Here is a 7391-nt window from a genome sequence, read left to right on the forward strand (position 1 = left end):
CTTAGCGATATCTGCAAACTTCTTAATAAACCTCCGGTAGTAAGTACATAGTCCAAGAAAACTTCTCACTTGATGTTTGTCAGTTGGTTTTGGCCATTCCTTAAGCCACTCCTTCTTTGCTGACTATATGACCCAGATAATTGACTCTACCTTGAAATAGCTGGCACTTCTTGGGGTTTAGCATCAATTGGGCAGCTTCAAGTCGATAAAAAACGTTTTCTAAATTCCTCAAATGATCTTCGAATGTCTCCCCCAAGATAACCCTCTCAACACATTTTCCATAAGCCTCTCAAATGTCGCAGGAGCATTACAGAGTCCAAATGGCATAACGTTGAATTGCCACAATCCAGATCCTGTGGTGAAGGCTGTCTTTTCTCTATCTACTGGGTCCATTTCTACCTGCCAGTATCCAGACTTTAAATCCAAAGTAGAAAACAATTTACTTCCAGCCAATGTGTCATCGATCCGAGGCAGAGGATAACTATCTTTCTTGGTAACGTTGTTCAGCAAACGGTAATCCACACAGAACCTCGTCGTTCCGTCTTTCTTCTTAACCAGGACCACCGGAGAGACCCATGGGCTCGTAGAAGGTTCTATCACCCCGTCTTTCTTCATTTCCTGAACAATCGTTTCAGCTTCCTCTCTTTTCGCCTGTGGTAATCGTCGAGCTGTTTGACGAATTGGCTTAGCATTACCAGGATCAATTTTATGCTTAACAACGGTAGTTCTTCCCGTCTTTTCTCCTTTCCTTTCCTAATTTCCTTTTCTCCATCTGATTTAGAGACTAGAGTTGGAATTATCAGATGTTGTCGCCTGACGGATTATGGATGTCACAGGTACACAAGTTCCTACTTTTGTCTCTTTCTTGATGGTCACTGGGTAGTCGTTGACATTGATAAGTCTCACAGGAATTTCTTTAGCCGAAGTCACCAATTCCTTTCCAATTATTATTCCACGGCCAACCTCATCGTCGTGGTTCCAAGGCTCCATCATAACAGGTGTCCCTTCGTCTACAATTCCCTGTAGTCGCGCTACTATGATCGTTTCTCTTCTCGCAGGCACGACTGTATCTTCTGTAATGGCTGCTTGCACAGTGTTGTCATTATGTGGATGAAGAAATACCTCCTCGTTGCCAACTTTGATTACCTTATTCTTAAAATCCAATTGAAATCCATGCATATTCATTACGTCCATTCCTAATATAACATCCTCTTCGATGTCAGCAACTATAACAGTATGGACGAACTTTTCTGCTCCAATTCCCAATTGTATCTGGATTTCTCCATGAATGTTGGCATTTTCACCTGTAGCGGTCCGAAGTCGCAACCTCGTTGGTAACAGTTTCTTACGGCTGTTTATAACTGTCGGGCGTATAATGGTTCTGGTCGCTCCGGTATCCACCAACAACGTATGCTTTTTACCATTTATTTCTCCATCTACATATACGCTATCCTCACGACATTTCAAAGAAGCTATTAGTATAAGAGGATCTTTGGAAAAGTTCCGGGTCGAAGCTGCTCCCCTAAAGCCGACTCGTTCTGGTTTTCCTGATGGTGAGTTTCTTGATTTTATAGTCTTCGTTTTCTTGCATGTAATAATTTTCATCATATTAACGAGCTGGTCAAGTTTATCTTCATCTCCTTCCTCTTTTACAGTCCTAACTTTACTGTAACCGCCAGAGGCCTGTGTAGCTGACTCATATTCGAGGGCGACGGATAAGACATCAACCAGCGTCTTGTGACGAGCTAATCGCAGTGTTCTCTGCATTTCATGATCACGAAGACCATCAATAAACGTTTGAACGGCCAACTTTTCCATCATGTCTTCGGGAGCTGTTGGATAAGCATATCGTACTAATCTGGCAATATCTACCTCATATTCTTGAAGAGTCTCATCTTTCTTCTGTCTACGATTTTTAAGCTGCGACTGATATACATGCTCCAAATGTTCGTGGCCATATCGCATATTTAACCTCTTCTTCAGTTGTTCGAAATCATCGGTCTCCTCTACGGCTATGGTCTGAAGCACATCTAAGGCATCTCCTCGAAGAGCGATAGTCAGGTTTACAGCCTTTTCTTTTTCAGACCATCCATTCGCTCTTGCGGCTGATTCGAACTGTTTCATGTAGTTGTTCCATGATGATTTTCCGTCGAAAGTTGGGACTTTAACATGAATAGAACCTCCACTTCCTTCAAATTTCGGCCGTGTCTCCAACTTACATTTCGTCTCGTCTTCTTTTATCTCCACTGTAATCGGATTGTTACCTCTCTCTGCTGTCCCTGTTTCCTCCATCTTCCTTTCCATCTCTTTCATCTTTTCTTCGAAGGCCAACATATCGGCAGCAACTTGATTTTTTAACGAAGATATTCTATCGTCGAGGGCAGACATCTCAGAAGTTACTTTAGAGATGTTAGCAGAAACTTTACTTTCCAGAGACGAAATCTCGTTAGAAACTTTGTTTTCTAATGACGCGATGTCACCAGAAACTTTGGCTACATCACCAGAAACTTTGGCTACATCAGAAGAAACTTTCGAAATATCGTCAGAAACTTTGTTCTCTAATTTCGAAATCGACGAGATGACAGCATCATGTTTATCTTCAAATATATACGTTTCTGGATTAAACCCATCTTCCTCCAGAGCGTTCTTTAGTCGTTGGACTAACTCAGCCTTTGTTCCGGTAGAAGCTAATTCTCTATCCTCGAGATGTCTCCTTAAATTCGTCACTGTGAGCTCATAAATCGTAGCCATTTCCACAATTTCCACTTTTCTTCTGACACCACTGTAAAGTCTTTTATTTATTTATAGTTATTTATATTTTGTTGTGAATTCTTTAATTTATAATGTCTTGTTCTTATCTTCATTTATTATATAATTAATTTATATAGGCGAACGTAACATTTAAATCGCGAGCGCGTCTTCAAAATCAACTAACTGTTTTCTCCAAAAAGTCCTGTTATATACCCACTACCGTTAGACTAGAAACGTCGACGGCCTTCTCGACTAGACAGATCGGCGAATTGTTCTCAAAACTGGTATGTTTAAATCGGCTTGTCCCCAGAAGGTTCGAATTGTTGTTTTTATAACAAAGGGGGACCCATCGTGTGTCAGGTAGGCATTACCTAGAAAATACGTGAATGAATGAAAATATTAGTAATAAATATATTTACGGTTTTGGGTCAGAATTTATCGTAACACTTCTCTGAATATGGGAAATACGTGGTCTCATGTTATTTTATAGAATTTTTGAAAAAATTTTGATGGCCTGCTAAAATTGCCAGATTGACTCACTTAGTCACGAAAGATGCTGAAAGGTTTTTAGATAATATCGAGGATAATAATTAGATAATATAAGAAATAACTTGTATATTGTTAAATTAAGATGTAAACTGTGTCATTCTGCAAAATCAATCATGATTACCATTTCACAGCATTGATCATGAAAGAAAAACAAAAAGAATTTTAGAAGTTGTATCAAAGGATGTCTGTGGTCCTATAGATCCAGTAATTCATGATAATAAAAAGTATTTTGTTACGTTTAGAGACCATTATTCACATTTTTGCATATATTATTTGATTGAAATGAAATCTAAAGTAATAAATAAACTTAAAGAATGCATTGATATGGCCACTGTTTTTTGAGCATATTCTTTTTATTTTAAGTATAAGATAAGCCATCGCTATCTGATATATTCTTCAAAATCTGTACATGTTGTTTAGTCAAAACATAAAGCTAAGCAAATAGGTGTAAAATAAATTCAAGGAGAGTACTTTCTAAATCTGAACCTACGTTATATCAATTTATATTACTACATGATTAAGTTTCAGAATTGATAATTATTAGATATGGAGGATGAAATATTACACCAATTATATAGAGCGTTTCTACGTTTGGCAGTATATTACAAGGTAAGAAAAAGAATTATTCATGTATAATGTACATTTTATTCTTGAAAATACTGAAAATCGACAATTTTGATGTGTATAAACAAAACAAAAAATACGATTGATGTTTATTAATTTTTTTCTGTCTCGCCCTCTCTCTCTCTCTCTCTCTCTCTCTCTCTCTCTCTCTATCTCTCTCTCTTTTGTTCCACATCTGCGTCAATTCTTTCCAAGTTAATACGCTAAATATTTGTCGTGCCGTATATGTACGAGCCCCTTCCCATATCAGTTGGCCCACCTATGGAATTTGAAGTTTAAGTCGATTACCATAAACAAATTATACTCTGCTTGTTTTTATAAGTTCCCATATTAATCAATATGGCATTTTTTTAAATTTTTATTAAAAACATTACCCTTATGATTTTTTATTTATTTTCAACAATAAAAAAAATTCACTAAACCCTGGCTATGCATTCACATGTACACATACGTTGATTTTTTCATAATTACTTTAAATCCAGAGGTAGCTATGGAAAAATGACATCAAAACAATAATATTGTCAGTTAACGTCAAATGTATTTTGTAGTATTGTAAAGCTTTTTGCCGTTTGTGGATTGTACAATTAGTCGAGGTAAAGTTATAGATGAGAAAATTTGGTCAATCATTATTAGATTTTTTAATTCTGGAAAATCCAGTTCAGAAATCGCGAATATGTAGCAACACTATCATCATCATCATCATCATCAATCAGCCCTGAGTTGTCCATTGTTGAACATAGGCCTCCTCTAGACTTTTCCATCTGCTTCTGTTCTGCGCCTCTGCTATCCAATTGGTCACGATTCTTTTGAGGTCGTCGGTCCATCGCGTTGGGGGTCTTCCTCGGCTTCGCTTGTCAGCCCGTGGTCTCCACTCAAGCAATTTTTTTGTCCAACTGTCGTCTTTCATTCTTGCAACATGTCCTGCCCATCTCCATTTTTGCCTTGTAATATGTTCGATAATGTCTTCCACTCCGGTTCGTCTACGAACTTCCTCGTTTCTTATTCTATTTCTTAAGCTTATTCCAAGCATTGATCTCTCCATCTTTCGTTGTGTCCTTCTCAATTTTTCGGCTGATGTTTTTGTGAGAGGTAAGGTTTCTGCTCCGTATGTGAGGACTGGTAGAACGCACTGGTTAAAAGCTTTTCTTTTTAAATGGATCGGTATATTTGTTTTAAATACGTCCCTCATTTTTCCGAATGCAGCCCAACCTAGACTTATTCTTCTGAGTAGCTCGCATGTTTGGTTATCTCGCGTTAACCTTATTTCGTGACCCAAATACACATATTTTTCCACACGTTCTATGGGCGACTTTTCGATTTCTATTAGCTCATTGGGGACGAGATTGGTCATCATTTTTGTTTTTCCATAGTTTATTTTTAAACCGACTTTCTGGGTTACTTGCTGTAGTTGTTGTAGCATAACTCTGGCTTCTCCTAAGTTGTCTGTTATGAGAACAATATTATCGGCATATCTGAGATGATTGAATATCTTTCCATCGATGCTAATACCCTTTGATTCCCACTCTAGCCGTTTAAATGCCTACTCCATAACTGTTATAAATAGTTTTGGCGACAAGGTATCTCCCTGCCGCACCCCTCTGCCAATTTTTATCTTCTCGGTCATGCAATGGAGGTTAACGGTTGTTGTCGCATTTTCGTATATATTTCGAATAATATTTGCAAACCTGTGATCTATTCTGCATTCTGATAGTGCTTTTAAGATAGCAACTGTTTCGACTGTGTCAAATGCTTTGTAGAAGTCGACAAAGATAAGAGCAAGGGGTCTGTTATATTCGATAGACTTTTCAACTAGAGTTTTAAGGCATTGCAAATGGTCGTTTTTGAATACAAATACCCGAATACAAATGGCAAGACAAGCTTTTGTGAAATTCAGACCGCTCCTATGTAATCAAAACCTAAATTTCGAAATACGCTACAGAATGGTCAAGTGCTACATATGGTCCATCTTGCTTTATGGCATGGAAACGTGGACTTTGAAAAAAACATCTATCAACAAACTTGAAGCATTTGAAATGTGGTCATTGAGAAGAATGATGCGCATACCTTGGGTGGATAGAGTTCGAAACGATGACGTCCTTAAGAGAGCCGGCGTGGAAAGAGAACTCTTTGAATTAATTAAAAAACGCAAGATTGGTTACCTTGGGCACATATTGAGAGGAGCAAAATATGAAATACCACAGTTAATCCTACAAGGGAAGATCGAAGGTAGGAGAGGATCCGGCCGCAAACAATTATCCTGGTTAAGGAATATTAAAGAATGCACAGGAATACACAATACAGGCGAGCTGTGTCACGCCGCCAAGAACAGAATTCTAGTAATGAGATAGTCGCCTACGCACTTTGGTGTATGGCATGTTAAGAAGAAGAAATGGTCGTTTGTTTCGTGTCCCGCTCGAAATCCTGCCTGTTCTTCTGATTGATAGAAATCGAGTTTTGCTTCTAATCTGTTTGTCAGTATTCGAGTAAAGAGCTTGTATAGGTGGTTAAGCAAACTAATTGGCCTATAGTTTTCGAGATCTGATTTATCCCCTTTTTTGTGGAGGAGGATTGTAACCGAATTCTTCCATTTACTTGGAATGTTTTCACTATGCAGACATAGATTAAAAAGTGTTTGGATTCGGGACATCAAAAGTGGACCTCCTAGTTTAATTGTCTCAATGACTACACCATTTTCCCCCGGAGCTCTATTATTTTTCATATTTTTGAGGGCATGTTGAATTTCCTCTCGTGATATATCTGGTATATCCTCCGATCCTACATTATGTACCTTTTGTATTGGTTGTTCGATGAGCTCTGGAATAACTTGACTTTTATATAATGTTTCATAGAAACTTTCCACTATATGTAATATCCTTGGTCTATCTGAGATAATATTTCCATTTTTGTCTTTAAGTTGGAAGATTTCTTTTTTGCCATTTTCCATTTTTCTCCTCAATGCTTTCATGCTTTTGTTGTCTTCTATAGTTTTTATAATTTTCTCGTTGTTGTATTTTCTAATATCCCGTCTGATGGCTTTAGAGATTTCTTTATTGATGATGTTTATATCTTGTGGGTCAACATTTCCTTGACTTTTCAGCATTCTACGATCTTCCATTTTTTGTTTCGTTTCTTTACTAATTTTTTGTTCTTTTCCATGTTTAGGGCCAAATTTTTCCTGAGCTTGTGTTAATGTATCTACTATTTCTTCGTTTAGGTTATTTACGTCTTCTCTTGTTGTATTTCTGAGTAAGTTACTGGTGATATATTTTTCAAAGTCAAGTTCATTCGTTGGGCGCATTCAATTGTAACACTATAGTGTAAGAAATATAGTCAGAAGATACAAAACTACAGGTTCGGTCGTCACAAAACCTAGAATTGTCCGAAAAAGTAAAATAACCGAAGCAGATCGAAGGGCATTAAGACGCATTATAGTGAAAAATCGACGAGCAAATGTTACGGAGTTAAGC

This window comes from Diabrotica undecimpunctata, chromosome 7, assembly GCF_040954645.1.
Source record: "Diabrotica undecimpunctata isolate CICGRU chromosome 7, icDiaUnde3, whole genome shotgun sequence".
In the NCBI taxonomy this organism is placed as follows: Eukaryota; Metazoa; Arthropoda; class Insecta; order Coleoptera; family Chrysomelidae; genus Diabrotica; species Diabrotica undecimpunctata.